General features: G+C 41.4%; 1 pseudogene across 1 annotated transcript; it reads right to left on the bottom strand.

The window, feature by feature from the left end:
- Positions 1-9,631: 9,631 nt before the first annotated feature.
- Positions 9,632-10,509, bottom strand: LOC102810886 (annotated as a pseudogene). The gene has a single exon (XR_438747.1). The product of XR_438747.1 is annotated as a small nuclear ribonucleoprotein-associated protein B'-like (transcript).
- Between the last annotated feature and the right edge of the window lie 9,651 nt (positions 10,510-20,160).

The raw sequence follows: 20,160 nt of genomic DNA, 5'->3' as shown, positions 1-20,160 counted from the left end.
AATGGAGGTGCGTAGACAGCAAGGGACCAATGAACAGCTACCAAAAGAAAAGAATGTCCACACCTTTATCTCTGTGGTTCTGCCAGGTGCCTGTGGCCACTCTGATCCTTCCCCCACTTGGTTTCACTCAAGATGGCGGCTCCTGGAGCAGCTAAGCGTCCTGGACTAGAAATAATGGATTTCTTGCTTCTGCCACAAATTTCCCAGCTATAAGCCTTCCAACCTTCTAAATATTCCTTTATATGTGGTTCAGAGTTCTGAGACCATTCCCTGAGACTGCTTGTTTGGGTATTCTGTGTTGTTGTTGGCAGAAGTCTTTACTGCACTTCTACCGGATCTGCCATCTTGTTTGTTCTCCCTGGTGTTTGTTTCTCTTTCCCGTCTTGTAAATGACTTTTGTTTTCTTCCTGTGTGATTTTCTTGATGTCACCCACAACTCTTCTGGTCTTTGGTCTTTAGTATCTAATGTATAAAATCTGTTGATGTGAAAGTCTCTAAATTCTGGTTTGAATATGTTCAAGGTCATATTTTGTCTCTTGTGGACTTGTTTTAATTTTATTCAGCTTCAACCTGAACTTGCATAGGAGATACTGATGTTCTGTTCCACAGTTGGCCCGTGGCCTTGTTTTGGATGATGATATTGAGTTTTTTCACCATCTTTTCCTATAGATGTAGTCAATTTGATTCCTGTGCATTCCATTTGGTGAGGTCCATGTGCATAGTAGCTTTTAAAGTAGCTTAAAAAAAAGGTATTTGCAATGAAAAAGTCATTGGTTTTGCAAAATTCTATCATGCAATCTCCAGCATCATTTTTATCACCAAAGCCATATTTTCCAACTACTGACCCTTCCTTTTTGCTGCCAACCTTTTCATTCCAATCACCAGTAATTATCAATACATCTTGGTTATATGTTTGATCAATTTCAGACTAAAGAAGTTGTTGTTGTTGTGGCATCATGTTGGTTCTGACTCATAGTGTCATGTCATTCTGTAGAGCTCTGAGGCAGTAAATCTGATAGGAGAAGAAAGCCTCATCTTTTCCCAAAGAGTGCCTGGTGGATTGGAATGCTTACCTTGTGATTATCAGCCCAATGTGTAACCATTATGCTTCCAGGGCTCCTTGATGAAGCTTGAAGAATTCTTCAATTTCATCATCACTGACTTTAGTGGCTGGTGCAAACACTATTGGGATAATAGTGTTATTAACTTGTCTTCCTTGTAGGCGTATGGATATCATCCTATCACAAACAGCATTGTGCTTCAAAATAAGATTTGAATTGCTCCTTTTGATGATGAATGCAATGCCATTTGTCTTGAATTTGTTGTTTCTGGCATAGTAAACCACATGATTATCAGATTCAAAATGGCTAATACCAGTCCATTTCAGCTCACTAATGCCAAGGATCTTGATCTTTATACATTCCATTTAATTTTTTATAACTTCCAATTTTCTTAGAGTCATACTTTATACATTCAATGTTCCAATTTCTAATGGATGCTTATAGCTGTTTCTCCTCATTTTGAATTGTACCCCATCATCAAATGAAGGTCCTGAAAGGTTTACTATAGTCACATCTTCATGGTCAACACTACTTTGAGGAGATAGCTCTTTCCCTGTTGTATTTTGAGTTTCTTCCAACCTGAGGGGTTTATTGTCTGGCATTATATCTGCTAATGCTTTCATCTGATAATGCATTATATATATCATAATGTGTTCATCTTCTGGTACTATATCTGACAAAGTTATACAATATTCATAAGGTTTTCAGTAGCTAAACATTTCAAAGTAGTCCATCTCTCCTTCCCCTTCCTAGTCCATCTTAGTCTGGAAGTTCAGCTACAACTTGTCCACCATGGGTACCCTGCTGGTGTTTAAAATACCAGTGGCATTGTTCCCAGCATCACAGCAACATGCAAGCCACTGCAGAACAAGAAACTGCCAGACAAGTAGTAGAGGCTGTCAAGTCCCAAATTTGTAGTTTAGATCTTAATACGGAGGACTCTTGATACCCATGTATTCTCAGGAGCTGAGGAACCTAAGTCACCAGGTCAGACGACATACTGTTGATGCAAGAGGCTGTGGGAGCTGGTGAATCAGGTCAGGTGATGGGCAGAAAGTCCCATGAACTGGAGGTCAGATATAATGAGCCAGATGCAAGATTTAGGGCAAGAGAGTTCAACCATGACCCCAAGGGAATCTAAGGGCGGTGACTTGAGTCACACCATTTAGTAAGGTGGGACACTTTTAATCCTTGTTGTTGTGAAGTGTATCGAGTCAGTTCTGACCCATAGCGGCCCTGTATAGGGTTTCCAAGGAGCAGCTGGTGAGCTTGAACCATTGACCTTGCAGTTCAAATGGCTTTGCAGTCTGGTGCTTTAACCCACAGTGCCAGTTCTACCTTAATCCTTACTCTTCGGCCCCACCTTAAACTTTACTCCTTAGTTCCACCTTCATCCTGTCTCCTGGTGTGGCACTGTGGGATAAGCACTGGACTGCTAACCGCAAAGTTGGTGGTTCAAACCTATCAGTCACTCCTCAGAAACCCTATACAGGATGGCTACAATAGAACTGATGCAACAGCACCTAACAACAACAACAATCTTGTCTCATTAACAATTCACTTCAAAATGGGTCCATAATCAATGGCATAGAGGCTAGGATTTGCACAGCATCACGGAATGGAGACATTTGTGCAGAAGAGCCATAATAAATAATTAACTGCCCTGCATTACCTCATTATCATTCTGGCCAAAGAAAAAGCAAGCTGGCTGCTTTCCCTCTATATCCCACAGCCTGAAAAACTAGAGTATTCAAACAAGTCTGCACCAAATAATGGAGGACACTTTCGGGGAAATCACCACAGATGGAACCATACCTCTACCTCAAGGATATGTCATTCCCTTGCAATTTGTGATACATTCTAGAAATTTCTACCACTTTCCATGACAACAGAAAAGACCCTGGGACCCTGCCTTGATATCCATTTTGATCTGTTTTGACTTTCTTTTTGAAAGCCACTTCTTTGCCCGTTGACTCCAGGAACATTTCTCCTGAGCCCTGGCTAAGTCGTGCCCACCTCTACTACTTGGAGATGAGACTACTTTTCCATCCTTCATCAGAAAACTGAGTCCTAATATGACCCAATAATTTTAATAAGTATAATCAGTAACCAGTTGTCACCAAGCTGATTCCAATTCATGGTGACCCCATGGATGTCAGAGTAGAACTGAGCTCTCAACAATTTTCAATGGCTGACTTTCTGAGGTACCTTGGGGATGAATGCCAACCTCTAATCTTTCAGTTAGCATTTGAGGGCATTAACTGTTTGTACCACCTGGTGATCCTTCCATAGAAAGGGCAGGGTGTGTCATTGCAGTTGGCCTCAAACCCAGTGGTAAGCTCTCTTTTCCAGAGTGATGAAGTTAGTTAGAGCAAAGAGGTACTGGCAATGTGGAGGCTAGGTGACTAAGTAGGTTCCCAGGCTCCCAGGACTGAGGTCCAGGCAGGGAGCTCTTCAGACATAGGAATTGAGATTGGAGAGGACTGGTCCACACAGGCCCCCATCTGAGCTGGAATGCTGGTATTGTCTTGGGTGAGCAATGGATCCCAAGTGAGAGGAGGAGAAACTGTAAAGAAGGGAGGAGGCAGCTATTGCCTCAGCAGTTTTGAGGGAGGGAGGAGAAAGCAGCAGAAGGGAAGATTTAGCAACACAGAGGCAAAAAGCAGAGCAGGGCAGAGGGACTTGCCCACTGGAGCCTACTTGGAACCTTCCCTTTGTTTATGAAACAAGAGTCCTGGAGATACACAAGCTGAACGGGGAACCCTGGTGTGTGTGGGGGTGGGTCTAACATCTTGATTTGCTTTTCTAAAATTTTTGGATGGAGCACACCCCCAAACCCCTGTGCCAAGCCATTTCCCCCCTCTATTTGTTAAACCCATCTGCAGTTCAAGGGAAATCAGATTCATGTGTTTCCAATTCATTTACACTTAACTTATTAAAATATTGCTTTGTAAGAGCTATTTGATGTCCAGGAAGCCATTTGTGTCTCCTAAATAAATCTTTAAAGTCCCTTTTTCTTAGAAACAGGAAATTGCATTTTGCCAAATGCAAATTAACTTGCACCTCATAAAGTTCAAGTTGAGCTCAAAACATATACTGCGTGAGGGTCGGGTGGGTTTCAAACTTGGCAGTGTATCTCAAGGTTTAATCTAAACCAAGAGAAGGCAATTGGAGACTCCAAGGACATTCCAAGGGATGGTATTGTTGAAATATGCCAGTGGAAAGTCAAATTCACATTAGTTTAGCTCTCAGTTTTCATGGGGTTGACTGTCAGTTCTTCCCCATTCACTTTCTTCATCCTTCTTTGTCCCAGGTCAGATCAAGAAGCCAAACTTAGGTCCATCTTTAACCAGAGAATGAAGGGAAATAAAAGTGGGATCTAAAGGAATAAGCCTTTTGGCTTCAGATTTTGTACAATGTGCTTTGTTCCCTATGAACAACAGAATCAAGAGACATTCTCTGTGGAGTGCCTAGTTCTGGAACCAGACATACTTTGTTCTCTCTCCACCCATGTGTGGAGTGTGTGAGCACATTCCACATATGTGCAGGCCCCCTCCCCCTGAAGCTGTTCAAGCCCATTATCCAATCTGTCTTCACTACTAGGGTGAGGCAGGGCGGGGTAGGACTATTAACTTCATTTTATACAAGGAGAAAGGGAGGGTCACACAAAGGTGAGGCGATTTGCCCAAGGTCACGAGTGGAGCCAGGCTGTCTCCCTCAGAAACTTGTAGAGAAGCAGCCCTGGGTAGTTCACCTATCCCAGGTGAATGGAAGAACCTCCCAGAACGGCTGGGTCAGGCAAATACAACGTTAGGGAATAAAGCATCAATCCCACTAATGACCTGTTGGGTGTTCTGCTGAATTTCATGAATGTGTCTTGAATATTCACTCTTGGCTCAGTCTTGTGTGAGGTCCTAGCAACACAAACATATGGTCCCTGCTCCCAAGTTACTCCCAGTTTACTGCAGAAGACAAGTGCATGAATCAAAATCCAGGACAGATTTTGATCTAAGTGCTAAGAGGTGCACACAGAAATGTCTCCAGGAATATGCAATAGGCACTTAGTTCAATCTAGGGGTTCTAGGAAGACTTTCTCTGAGAAGCAGTCTGCTCTGAGCCTTTAAGGATAAACAAAAGATAGCCAAGTAAGAACTAAGGAGTGGACAAAAGCAAGAGTAAAGGCATGGATATTTAGAAACAACATGGTTAAAAAAAAAAAAAAAGCAGTTGCTACTAAGGTTACTCCCATGTGTGACCAAGTAGAACTGCTCTATAGCGTAGATTTCTTTTCAGAAGTAGATCACCAGGTCTTTCTTCTGAGGTGTCTCTTGGTGGATTCATACCTCCAACCTTCTAGCTAGCACAAGTATATAACTGTTTGCACCACTCAGGGACTCCAATAACATAGTGGTAATGGGGAATTATAAGTAGTTTGGATTTACCAGAGGTAAAGAAAAGTAAAAAGAGGAACGTGGCAGGTAGATAGCAGCCAGATCTTATGGGCTTTTACCAGTCATGCTCAAGAACTTGGACTTAATCTAGAGGCCAGGGGGCTCTCAACTTTTCTCCATGGCTCTTTGGCAACCTTATGAAATTGATGGACGTCTCCTAAGAAAATTGTATGTGTCCTCATATACACAAAATTGTGACTACAAACTGATAGAACTCCTCTATCCTCTGAAACCTTTGCTTTAGCAATAGGGAATCACTGACAAATGTTCTGCATTGGAATGACATAATTAGACTTGCATTTTCGAGCGACATCCTGTCTGTGTATTGTGGAGAACAGACTGAAAAGGAAGAATAGATACAGGCTAGGAAGTGGATGCAATAATTGAGGTGAGAGATGGTAGAGGCCTGAGAAAGTACAGATGCTTTTTTGGAAGGAAGCCAGAACACTGGACAAGGACTTGCATATGTAGTAGACCCCTTTCATATAGAGAACTTGAATTCCGAGGCCAGGTTTGCAAGGGTATCGAAATCATCAGCAGAATGAGTAAAAGTTGGAGGTTATATAAAGGCTTCCTGGATATGCCCGAGTAAAGGCAAAATAAATGAAGAAAAGATAAAGTTAATTTAAAACTCAGGTCCTATTTCTTCCAGTGTATTGCAATATGCTTGAATTGCTCGTAGCTCCGAATTCTTGAAATGTGTGTTTTAACCATTATTATGCCAATTAGATGACATCTGTACAACTTTTGAATGTAGTGTACATATTTCATTACTAAAAGAGTAGTTTTGGAGTTGGGATTTCAAAATAAATTTCATAATGTTAAAATAAACATTGAAACTTCTGGTAAATATTTTGGTAGGAGGAGGAGTTCTGTAATGGTATTGTGTGAAAGCCATGAAAATTCACCACTCAGATCCCCCGCCACAGAGAGCATAATTGACTGCAGGCCCCAAATGCTGCCCATCTGAACTTTCCATCTAGTTTCTGTGGAGGCCATGCTTTTAGTGGACTTCTCCTAGCCAGTAACTAAACATGGAGATGGGGTGGGAAAAGTTCAGTTACACTGTTATTATTAGTGGCCAATGAGTTTGCCCCAAAACTCATAGTGACCTAGAATGAGATGCTGCCCAGTCTTATTAGAGACCACTATGATCCACAGAAAAATTTTTTTAAAAAGTTTTTATTGTTAATTGAGTGATAGTTTACACAGGGGAACATTGATTTTACACTCATCGTTTCATTGCAATGATTACAATCCCCTCTATGCATCATCATTCAACAGTATTTGCTTCTATTCTCTCTTTTTTTTTTTTTTATGTACACAAAAACACTCAGGAATATATAATCATTTAAACAACCAAAGGGCACATTCTGCAAGCCTGCCTCCTGGCTGCCAGCACACATCCTTTCTCTTTCCATGAGTCTAGAGACCTCAGTTGTTCTATCTCTCCATGTCATTATCTCTGCCTCCATCTCTGGTGTCGCTGCTTCTCTAGATCAGTCCTACATTCCGCTCATGCTCTTCTCCCTTGATGGTCTTGGGGTCCTCTGTTACTGGATGTAAGATTAACTACTCCCCCATTTCTGTTGCAAAATGTCTACCTTTACAGTTGTGACAGTCGTAACTAGTCACGATAACAATTACTCACTATCAAATCATAAAAATCTTATCCCCATCTTCTTTCACCAGACCCATCTAGACAAGATGAAAACTATTCAGTGGGGATACTACCTTCCCCTGCACACTCTGCAAGTAAACTCCCTCTTGAAAACTTGTAAGCCAGTCACTTCATGCCTTTAAAATCCACTGCCTCCCCATCTTAGGTAGCCAATGTCTAAACTGCCCGTCCCTATCAACCCTGTGTATAGAAGGGATAGGATTAATTCTTAATGCGATTATTCCTTCTCTGTCAGTTGGTATTCTGAGTTACTGCATCCATAAGTATAGGTCAAGTTCACCAAATTGTAGCAATTTACACTTGGTTTTAATCTTCCTCTATTCAAGTTCTGATCATCAAGCCATTGAGGCTAGGTCAAATGGGTACTATCTACAAGTTTGGGCATTCTTGTGTGTCTCCCTTCACTTCATATCAGCTGGATGCTTCACTCTCAGCTCTAGCCCTCTATGGCTATGGCCTTGTCCATGGGCTCAGGAGTCCCCAGGTCTCACCACACTTTGGACCAACCAGCCTTCTTCTTCTCTCTCTCATCTCCAGCTCAATGGGAGTCTGATCCATAGGATTTTAATTGACTGATTTTCAGAAGTAGATTTCCAGGCCTTTCTGCCTAGTCTACCTTAGTCTAAAAGCGCCTTTGAAACCCGTTTAGCATCATAGCAACTTGCATGTGTGCATGGCTGTGCATGAGGTGCTTTGATCTGAATAGAACCTGGGCCTTCCACCTGGAAGTTGAGAATTGCATCATTGAACTACTATTGCCCCCACCTTATTACAGTCTAACCCATTTTCTTCAAGGCAATTTCAACTCTAGTGATAGAGTAGAATTGCTCTATTGGGTTTCCAAGGCTGAAATCTTTACAGAAGCAGACTGCCACATCTTTCTCCCACAGAGCTGCTGTGGATTTGAATTGCTGACCTTTCAGTTAGCAACCAAGTGCTTTAAACTTAGCACCACCAAGGCTCTTTATCATTACATTGCTACAATCTAATTTTCAAACCTCATTCAAGTTTTGCCTATTTTCCCAATAATGTTCTTTATGACAAATGGATTCACTTCAGAATTGAATTAATTGTCATATAGCTCTGCTAGTGTAGTGGTTATGAGTTGGATTACTAACCTCAAGGTTAGTAGTTCAAAACTACCTGCTGTTCCATGGGAGAAAGATGAGGCTTTCTGCTCGTGTAAAGATTTACAGCCTTGGAAATCCTGTGCAGGGTCGCTATAAGTCAGAATGGATTCCATGTCGTATCACTACCACAGCTTTAGTCTCCTTGTTGTTGTTGTTGTTATGTGCCATCGAGTCGGTTCCGACCCATAGCGACCCTGTATAGGGTTTCCGAGGGTGTAAATCTTTACGGGAGTAGAAAGCCTCATCTTTCTTCCGCGGAGCACCTGGTAGTTTCGAACCGCTGACCTTAAGGTTCGCAGCCCGATTCGTAACCACTACGCTACCAGAGCTCCTTAGCTTGGAGCATTTCCTCAGTCTTACTTTTGTTAATATTGTTGTGTGCCATGCAGTTGCTTCTGACTCATACTGACCTTGGATTGGGTTTCCAAGAGTGACTGGTGGGTTTGAACTGCTGAACTTGAGGTTATCAGTCCAGTACTTATCCTATACTGCTCTCACTTTTTAACAGTATTTAAAATAAACAAATACATAAATCAATAAAAGGTTGTTTGTTTTGTAGCACGGATTTCTGTATGATAAGCACAGGACTATGAACCACAAGGTCAGTGATTCGAACCCACCAGCTGCTCCATGGGAGAAAGATGAGGCTTTCAACTCCTGCAAAGATTTATAACCTCAGAAACCCTATACAGGGTCACTATGAGTTTGAAATGACTCGATGGCACTTACCAACAACATTTTGTAGAATGATCTATAATTTGGGTTTGTTGCATGTTTTCTGAGTTATACAACTTTGGCAGGAATACCACAGCGTGGGGCTGTGTAATTTTCACCACATCCTATCACTGATTATAGTGCACAGTTCCCAATTTTTTCAATCACGAGTGATATTAACTTTGATTGCTTGATTGAGATGGTTTCTAGACTTCTCCATTTTACACTTTCCTTTTGCAGTCAATATGAAATTTATGGAGAGACACATAGAAAGTATATAAATATTCCATTCTTCATCAACAGTTCTATGTATGTACTCATTCGTTTATAGAGTACTAACTGTTTTATTCAATAGGTTACTTTTCTTTTTGAAGCTCAAGTTATCCTAAATTTGGTCCTGTGGAACCCTTCCACACTGACACTATATCCTTTGGATATGAGTCCATCATTTTTCACTTTCTGGTACAAAAGAATGTCCAATGTTCTTTCTCTGACCCCGTCTTGAAGTCAGCTATTTCTCTAAGTAATATGACTTCCTTTTAATAGAGGAAGGTATTTTTTTTTATTTTTTATTTTTTACATTTAATATATTACAAACTAGTTTTGCAAGCCACAAGAAAACATATGGACTATATACAGCCTTACAGGAAACAGGCAAGGAGCTGAGTGCCAAGGTGAGTCTAGGGCCTTGGTGGCCGCATTCCTGGGGGAGGAGGCCCTCGCATCCCTGGAGGAGGTGGCCGCATCCCTGGAGGGGGCAAGCCCATTGGAGTCCCTCGTCCAGGCGGGATTCCCATTGGGGGACCCATAGGAGGCCTCATACCAGGAGGTGGACCCATCATGCCTGGAGGGGGTGCCCCTCGGCCCATAGGTGGAGGAGGACCTGCACGGCCAGGTGGGTACTGGGTTGGGGCCCCTGCTATGCTGGCTGTGCAGCAGCTGCAACAGTGCCTCTTCCTTGTGGGGTCATCACCTGTTGGGAAGGCCCACCAACTCCTTGGACTGGTCCAGCAAGTCCTGCGGGAGCCTGGGGCATTGGAACACTAGCTGGAATGCCTCTGCCTGCGGCCCTGTCAATCCCTGGGCCTCCAGCTGCTCCAGCAAGTGGTACTCGGGCAATGCCAGTATCTTTGGGAGGAGGCCCCTCTACAGTCATTGAGACCAGGTTTTCTCCTCGCAGCAGCACCAGACCGAGGACTCGCTTCTCTTTCCTTTCTGCTTGTTTTGAATTCTTTGGCTTAATCTTCCTGAATTCATCACAGTCACAGAGGATCAAGTTCATGTGCTTGTCAAAAGCCTTAAAGGTGCCGATGAAGATCCGGCCATCTTGCAGGATGCACCTCATCCTGTAGTCGATGTGCTGGAGCATCTTGCTGCTCTTGCCGACAGTCATGGTGGCGGTTCTGATGATCGCTGGATTCGCCTCCGCAGAGGCCAAGATGCCACTTTCTATCGGATTCCCGCCGCCACTAGAGGAAGGTATTTAAAGCCAAGATTTAGTCTGTAAGTGAGTTCTTAGTTATTGGGTTATCACTGTTTTACTGGCCTCTCAATGGACACAACAGCAGAATATATGTACATTCATTTCCATATCTTTTAATATATTTTGCAAAACCATGAGTTGATCCAATACTTCTAATTCCAGTTCAGCACCTTTTCTAATAGTGAACAATCTTGTCCCCATTATCCTTAAAATATGAACTTACTAGATTCCTCTCTATATAATCAATCTCCTATGAGTGCTGCTATCCTGGCCCTCATGTAGAAGGAACTCTAATGCCTGTTCACTCCCTTTCACAGATGTTGTCTCAACCCACTCAGACTCTGACACCTTCCACTGGATCACTGATGCCATCTTCCCCGGTCATATTCCTTGGGTCACTCCCTCATGAACACTGACTGTACATTTTCCTATTGCTGTTATAATAAATTATAACAGACATAGTAACTTAAAACAACATATATATATTACCTTACATTTTTCCCTTTCCTTTTTTAGCTTCTAGAAGCTGCCTGCATTCCTTGGCTAATAGCCCTTTCTTTCATCTTCAAAGCCATCATTTTAGCATCTTCTCTCCTCTATGATCTTTGCTTCCCTCCTCAGATATCTCTATATCTCTCCTGTCTCACTCTTATAAGTACCCTTATAAGTACATTGGGACCATCTGGATAATTCAGGATCATCTCCCAATTTTAAGATTCGCATCTGCAAAGTAACAAATCCTGGGGTTAGGACAAGAACATTTTGTTGTTGTTAGGTGCCATTGGGTTGGTTCTGACTCACAGTGAGAACTGCACACTGCCTGGTCTTGGGCTATCCTCACAGTTGCTTTTATGTTTGAGCCATCATTGCTGAGATCTCACTTAGGGTCTGCTTTTTATTCCCACTGTCCCTCTACTTGACCAAGCATGATGTCCTTCTCCAGGGACTGGTCCAAAGTTCAAGAAATGAAGTCTTTCCATCCTTGCCTCTAAGGAGCTTCTGGTTATATTATTCCAAGATTGATTTACTTATTCAGGCAGTCCATGGTACTTACAATATTCTTCACAACACCATAATTCAAATGCATTGATTGTTTTCCAGGTTTCCTTGTTCATTGTCCAGCTTTCACATGCATATCAGGTGATTGCAAATACCTTGGTTTAGGTCAGGCGTACCTTAGTCTTTAAAAAGACATGTTTGCTCTTTAACTCTTTAAAAGAGGTCTTTTGTAGCAGATTGACCAGATGCAATATGTTTTGATTTCTTGACTCCTGCTTTCTTGGTTGTTGATTGTGGATCTAAACAAAATGAAGTCTTTAGTAATGTCAATCTTTTCTCCATTTATCATGATGTTATTTATTAGCCCAGTTGTGAGGATTATTTCTTTACATTGAGGTGCAATCCATATTGAAGGCTGTAGTCTTTGATCTTCATCAGTAAGTATTTCAAATCCTTTTTGCTTCCAACAAGTAAGGTTATGTTATTTGCATACCACACGTCGTTAATGAATCTTCCTCTGATCCTGATTCTGTGTTCTACATCCTATGATCCATCTTCTTGGACATTTTGCTCAGTTTGCAGATTGAATATGCATGGTGAAAAGATACAACCTTGAAACATAGCTTTTCTGATTTTAAACCATTCAGTATCCCCTTGTTGTTCTTATGATTGTTCTGGAATGAACACAATGAAATGTTATGAAATACTTATTTTTTACAATGTTATCCATAGTTTGTTAAGATTTACACAGTTGAAAGTCTTTGCATAGTCAATAAAGAAAAATTAAACATCTCTCTGGTATTCTTTGCTTTCAACCAAAATCCATATGCTGTCAGCAATGATATCCCTCGTTCTACATCCTCTTCTGAATCTGGCTTGAACTTCTGGCACGTCCCTGTAGAGATGCTGCTGCAGCCTATTTTTCCTTATTTTCAGCAAAATTGTACTTGCATGTGATATTAATGATATTGTTTGATGATATCTGCATTCCATTGGGTCACCTTTCTTTGAAATGGGCACAAATATGGATCTATTCCAATTGATTGGCCAGGTAGTTGTCTTCTAAATTTCTTGTCATAAATGAATGAGCACCTCCAGTACTGCATCAGTCTGTTGACACATTTCAATTTGTATTCCATCAGTTCCTGGGGTCATTTTTGCCAATAACTTCAGTGCAGCTTGGGCTTTTACCTTCAATACTTAGTTATTTAGTGCTGCTGAAATAGAAATATCAAAAGTGGATGGTTTTAATAAACAGAAATTTATTCTCTCACAGTTGAGGAAGCTAAAGTCTGAATTCATAGGTCCTGCATTTCCTTTCAGCATCTGTATGGCCAAACTTCCTTGGAGATCTACATGTATCTTGATATCGATCATTTCTTGGATCTAGAAACTTCACAGTGATGGGACCCCAGGTCCCAAGGATGTACTTTGCTCCACTCCTGGCTCTTCTTTCTTGGTGGTAGTGGGTCCCTTTCTCTGCTCACTTCTCTCCCCTTTTATCTCTTATAAGATAAAAGATGTTGCATGGTACACCCTTTGGAATGTCCCATACATTGGATCAGAGTTGTGGTGGGACTAAGGATGATGTATCTCATTCTTCGAGTCCTGTTGTGGTACTAGGATAAGCACTGGATGCTAACTGCAAGGTAGGTGGTTTAAACCCACCAGCTTCTCTTTGGAAATCCTATACAGGGTCACTATGAGACAGAACTGACCCAATGGCATTTAACAAGAACAACAGCGATACTTAATCCTCTTATTGGTTTATCATGTCAGATCAATGCATGAAGGATCATGTAACTGCCGAAGCACTGAAAATCATGGTCCAGACAAACTGACACATATTTTGGGGTGACACAGTTCAATCCAAGACACATACACTATTAGTTCTTGATCATATGCTATTTCTTTTGAAATGGTTGGACATTGACCAATTCTACTTGCTACAGAGACTGTTTTCCTTTCATTTTAGGGGAACTTTTCTTCAGCCTACCACAGATACCTTACTTATTTGATTCCTAGAGTGAATTATTCAGGGGGAGAAGGGAAAAGATGAGAAGGGGAAGAAAAAGAGGATCAGTGAATCACCTCAGCCATAATTTATAGACGAAGTGAGGTGCCAGGAAATTTCATAATTTACCTAAATATTCAGAGTGTATAAGTATTAAGGCCAAGACTTAAATCCAGATTATGTGATTCCTAAGATACATGAATTTCTTTTTTAATTTACTGTGTTCTGGGCTGTCAATTTCCAAATTGTATTACACTCACTTGATACCACAAACCATCTGAGGGCATTCTCCACCAGGCCCAAAGAGCCTCCCTGCACTTTCCTAGAGGGTTTCCAAGAAACCAAGATAGTGGTGCCCCATAATACAGGTTGTTTAGCTGTTTCACTGTATTAACTGACATCATCAGTTTCTTCCTGTTTTCTGAAAAAAGAAAAAGCATCTTCAATTATTACCAGTCTTTCTTCTCCTGCTGACCTTATCCAAAATCTTATAGGAGATGGAAGTGGCTTACATCATACGCTCAGTAATTGAACTATGATTTCTTTTTCTTCTTTTGGGGCAAAAGAGGTGGTCGAATATGAAAATAAATGATTGGTCCAGGCTATATGATTGTTACCTTCCAGACAGAAGTGGCACCGACAAAATCACCAGAACCTTACATATTAGAAGAAATAAACAAATCAACAGATTCCCCAGTGCTTTCACAGTGTCAATGTGAATCTAGCCCTCTGGTCACAGCAAGAAAATCAATGTTATCAAAGCATGGTCAGCCCTTGACCCCTGTGGATATATACTACTTTTGCTGGGCCTGAATTCCTGGAGGGCTCTGAAATGGAAAATAGGAGGCACTCAATATTATGTGAAACTATAGTGTATTTATACTTCATTCATTTATCTACTCACTCACCCATTCGTTCAATTAAGTTTATGGCTGATTAACTCTGAGCCAGGGCCCCTGTGCTGTGTTGAGGGCATAGAGATGAGTTAGTCTGGAGCACTGCCCTGTAGGAGTGCACAGGGCATGGCCTTCTGTATGCAGATGCCATTAAACCTTGTAAACTGCAATGTATGAAATTCCAGATCATGACACATGGTCATTTTCATAAATGTTATTAATAAAATGACACTGTTCCTGTCCTTAAGGACATAGAAAGAGAAACAGATGAGAAATAGACGAGTTAGAGAATGAAACCTTCGATACAAAAGAAACTCAAAAGGTAGTTCCATTTTTTTTTTTTTTTTATGCTCTCCTACCTCATTTTTAAGGAGTTTTGGTAGCGTAGTGGTTACGAATCAGGCTGCGAACCTTAAGGTCTGCAGTTCGAAACTACCAGCTGTTTTGTGGGAGAAAGATAAGGCTTTCTGCTCCCATGAAGATTTACAGACTCGGAAAGCCTATACAGGGTCACTATGACTCGAACCCAACTCCACGGCACATAGCCCCCACCCACACCACCTCATTTTAGGAGTCTTGGTGTGGCGCTGTGGGTTAATGCACCAGACTGCAAAGCTGTTTGAAATGCAAGGTCGGCAGTTCAAACTCACCAGCTGCTCCTCAGAAACCCTATATAGGTCCCTATGGGTCGGAACCAACTCGATGGCACTTCACAACAACAACACCACCTCATTTTAAAAAAAGCCCAGGTAGTGTAGTATAGTGGATTATGAACTGAGATGCTAATTGCAAGGTCAGTAGTTAAGATGATTTGTTTGATTTGCTCTTTATCAAACACTTTGGGTTGGTTTGGGTCCAGTCACTGAAGCCACTGGAGTCAGTGAGCAATGTGACTGATGGGACCAAGATCCCTAGTTGTGTGTAGGTGGCCTAGGGGCCAGGGGGTGGGGTAGGGTCTGCATCAGTGGCCCCAGATCCTGGTCCTGGCTTTGGTTTCTTGCCATCTGCAGGAATTACTAGTCAGGCTGAGCTAGGTGTGCTGACCCTAAGAGGCTTCAACCTCCCTTCAGTCTGGTTCTTAAGATGGACCTGATGAAACAGGGACCAGGATGGCTCATGGAAGCCTGAACCCTTTCCTGGAGCCTGGTACATCTTTGTGTCCTGGCCAACAATCCTGTCTCTGGGAGCTGATAAAAGCTGACATAATGGTGAAATTCTCTACTTCTCAGTTTAAAAAGGAGATTTTGATCAGGAGAAGAACTTATGATCTCCTTAAGTCAGAAAATCACCTCTATGGACTTGTTTCTTGTTTACATCATAAGTGAGGAGAAAGGGAAGGGAAATTAACATTTACTGAGCACTCTGCTAGGCCATTCTTTAAAAAGAGTTTAATTTTACCTTCACAACAGTTTGGTGGCATTGTGATTATCATCTCCATTTTCATATATCAAGATGTTTTGACTTGCTTAAGGTTAACATTCTTTCATTTGGTCTAATTGTGATGGTTTGTGTGTTGCTATGATGCTGGAAGATATGCCACTAGCATTTCAAATATCAGCAGGGTAACCAATGGAAGACAGATTTCAGCAGAGCTTCCTCACTAAGACAGATTAGGAAGAAAGGGTTAACTATCTACTTCAGAAAATCAGTCAATAAAAGCCCTATGTATCATAACAAAATACTGTCCAAATAGTGCTAGAAGATGAGCCTCTAGTTTGGAAAATCCTCAAAACACAATAAAATTAAGCTTTCTAACAGACATGAAATGGAGTAGGACCGGGCAGAACTGCATTCTGTTGTATATGGAATCACCCTGAATGGGAGGTGAGTTGATGGCAACAACTTAACAACAACAAAGTAATATTGCCAGGACTAATATCTCCTGACTCCTATCCTATTTCATAGAGAGTGTGTGTCAAGCTCAACCACACACCCCTAGGCATAAAAGGAGCCCATGCCAAATTCACTGATTTGGCTGCTGATGGTGTAGGCTTCAAACTACTAAACCAATTGCTGTCACATCAATTCTGATTCATTGCAACTCCATGTGAGTCAGAGTAGAATAGTTCCATAGGGTTTTCAACACTGTGACCTTTTGAAAACACATCACCAGGCTTTTCTTCTGAGGCAATTCTGGATGGGGTCAAACTGCCAACCTTTTTGTTAGTAGTCAAGTGCTTTTAACCATTTGAACCCAGGAACTCCAAAACAAATATGTTGTTATCGAGTGAATTCCAACTGTTGGATGCATGTATTACAGAACAGAAGTGGTTTACAAGATTTGGTGTTTTTTCCAACTATAATCTACACAGAAGCAGATGGTCAGGTCTTTCATCCATGGTGCTGCTGAATAGGTGTAAATCACCAATCCTTAGATTAGCAGTCCAGCTCAAACCTTATGCACCTTTGTCTATGATCACTTTATTGGGTCTTCCATAATTTATGGAAATTTCTGTTTGATCTTTTACCTCTCTGCTCTTGGCATACATCCATGATCCCTGGGTAAAGCTAGCTCTCTTCCTCCATTCCATACCAGGAAGCACTTCAGGTTCCTTGTCCTTTGTCATCTGTGCTCCAGGGCTGGACTAGGCTGACTTCTCTCTACTGATCATCAGTGAAGCACAGAGATTTCCAGGTGCATTTTATCCAGAGTCCTTTACCCAAATGAAAGCACACAGGACAGCCCAATACGTGAAACAGGTAAAGACAGCTCTGCTTCCTTTTGACTCTCCTCTCTTCCAAACAGCAAGTCCTAGAGGAGCTCATTGAACTTCTGGACCTCAACAGAATAGGTTGGAGACACTGTCCTCTTTCATGGAGGGGCCCAAACTCATCCTCCTCCTGGAAATTCCAAGGGAATGTGAACACAAGGAGGACCAGAGAATTTCCTGGCCAAGTGTGATTTAGGGTCCCTGTACAAGTTTCTAAAAAAAACAATGCCTCATCCTTAACAAACCTTCACCCTACATTAACCCTTTCAGATCTTTAGGCCCCTGGCATATCACATGCACAGGAATCCTTTCTGGATCTACTTTTGTTTGATGTCAATTGTACCTGGCTTCTGGCCTTCTGACTTTGATAAAGGAACTTATTTTCTTTACCTTGGTTGTAGGGAATAGGCTCTTTTTTGTCTTCATATTACTCCCAAACCTTGCCACCTCAAAGAGGAGACTTTGCTCTGTCTTTGACCACTTGTCTCCCAAATCCCACACAAACCTACCTTTCTGAGCATGAACAGAAATATATTGCTTCTCAGCTTAGCTTTGAGGAGGAAGACTTGTTGTTGTTATTATTGTTAGCTGCCATTTTGTCAATACCGACTCACAGCAATCCTATGCACAACAGAATGAAATACTGCCCAGTCCTGGGCCAACCTCACAATTGTTGCCATGCTTGAGCCCATTGATGCTGCCACATTGCGAGTCCATCTCTTTGGGGTCTTCCTCTTTTTTTCCTTACCCTCCACCAAATATGATATCCTTCTCCAGTGACTGGTCCCTCCTGACAATATGTCAGATGTTTGAGAGATGAAGTTTGGCCATCTTGGCCTCCAAGGAGCACTCTGGCTGCACTTCTTCCAACACAGATCTGTTGGTTCTTTTGGCAGCTCATGGTACTTTCAATATTCTCCTCCAACACCATAACTCAAATGCAGCAATAACTAGAGTTGTCTAAAAGGAGTGTTCCTAAGATGCTATAGGCAAACAATAAGGAAACAAAGAAATCACAACAGCACAAAATGACTGAAATTAGCAAGCTTAAATTTCTACTCCTCATTCTTCCCACAGAGTGGCTGGCCTGGCACAAATTCCAGGCTGGCTGCCTTGGATGCCTTTCCTCCTGTAATTTCAAGGTGGCTTGGACTTGGCACGGCTGGGAGACTGGGGGCATTCTCTTTCCTGGAAGCTGTTTCTTCATCTTCTTTCTACTCTCATTCTCCTTGTCATCCCAGATTCCAGGCTGTCCTGCCTTTGAGTTAGCGCAGCTGATCTGGTCCTCATGCATTCCTGTCTCTGGAGGGCATTTCCCTCTCTGACCTCACCTTGTCTTCCTTTTACTGCATCTGACCTGCAGTTGTCTCCTTTATCCCTCCTGGTGGGCAGTGGTCTCCCTGGCTCCCTGGGGTTCTTCTTTTTGTACTTCTTGCCCCTCATTCATTTCATTGCAAAAGTCCTGATCACAGTGGTTAAAGTTCTTCAGTTGTAAAGAACATTTACTCACAAGCTTGATGGGTTGTTTTGACTTGTGTGGTTTACCTTTTTTTAAAAAACACTTTTCTATTTTATTTTTTTCTTAAAAAATATGAAAGGTAATACTTTATTATGGAACTAAGTCACACAAAACAAAGTTGAAAAAAAAATTAAAACAAATAAATAACAATAAAGTCTACTACCATGGGGCAAATGATGCTAACCAGTTTCATTTCTCTCTTTTCTTTTTGTTAATGAGTCTGATATTATGCTTCATATGGAGTACTGCTGTGGTGCTACTGTAGGATAAACACTGACTGCAAACAACAAGGTCAGCAGTTCAAATCCACCAACTGTGCCTTGGGAATCTTCTACAGGGTCGCTCTGAGTCAGAACTGACTAAATGACACTTAACAATAATAGCAAGCTCCATTTATCACTCTCTAACTTTTCTTTTTCATTTAATTTTCATGTTATGTTTACTTTATCTTCAGCCAACTTTATTTCCTTCACTCTACTGTATTTGTTCATTTCAAATACCTTCTTTAGACAGCATAAGAAACGATTATACACATGGACTTCACCAGATGGAATACACAGAAATCAAATTGACTACATCTGCGGAAAGAGACGATGGAAAAACTTGATATCATCAGCCAAAACAAGGCCAGGGGCTGATTGTGGAACAGAGCATCAATTGCTCATATGCAAATTCAAAGCCAAAATATGACCTTGAATATACCCCACCTGAATTTAGAGATCACTGAATAACATATTTGATACATTAAACACTAAAGACTGAAGACCAGAAAAGTTGTGGGATGACATGAAGAACATTATATATAAAGAAAGCAAAAAAACATTAAGAAGACAAGAAAGAAGGAAAAGGTCAAAATGGATGTCAGAAGAGACTCTGAAACTTGCTCTCCAGTGTAGAGATGCTAAAGCAACTGGAAGACATGAGGAGGTCCAAGAGCTGAACAGAAAATTTCAAAGATCAACTTGAGAAGACAAAGTCAAATATTCCAACAGAATTTGCAAAGATCTGGAGTCAGAAAACCAAAAGGGAAGAACACAGTCAGTATTTCTCAAGCTGGGAAAACTGAAGAAAAAATTCAAACCTCGACTTTCGTTATTGAAAGATTCTTTGGGCAAATTACTGAATGATGCAGAAAGCATCAAGAGAAAATGGAAGGAATACACAGAGTCACTGTACCAAAAGGAAGTGGTTGACATTCAACTATTTCAAGAGGCAGTATATGATTAAGAGCTAATGATACTGAAGGAGGAAGTCCAAGGTTCATTGAAGGAACTGGCAAAGAACACGGCACCAAGATTTGATGGAGTAAAAATTGAAATCTTTCAAGAAAGTGAGGCAGCACAGGAGGCACTCACTCATGTCTGCCAAGAAATTTGGAAGAAACTATCTGGCCAACTGATTGGAAGAGATCCATATTTGTGCCCATTCCAAAGAGAGGTGACCCAATAAAATGTGGAAATCATTGGACAATCTCTTTGATATCCCATGAGAGTAAAGTTTT

Source organism: Chrysochloris asiatica, unplaced genomic scaffold (assembly GCF_000296735.1).
Source record: "Chrysochloris asiatica unplaced genomic scaffold, ChrAsi1.0 scaffold00123, whole genome shotgun sequence".
Classification (NCBI taxonomy): Eukaryota; Metazoa; Chordata; class Mammalia; order Afrosoricida; family Chrysochloridae; genus Chrysochloris; species Chrysochloris asiatica.
This window is presented reverse-complemented; position numbering and strand designations above follow the sequence as displayed.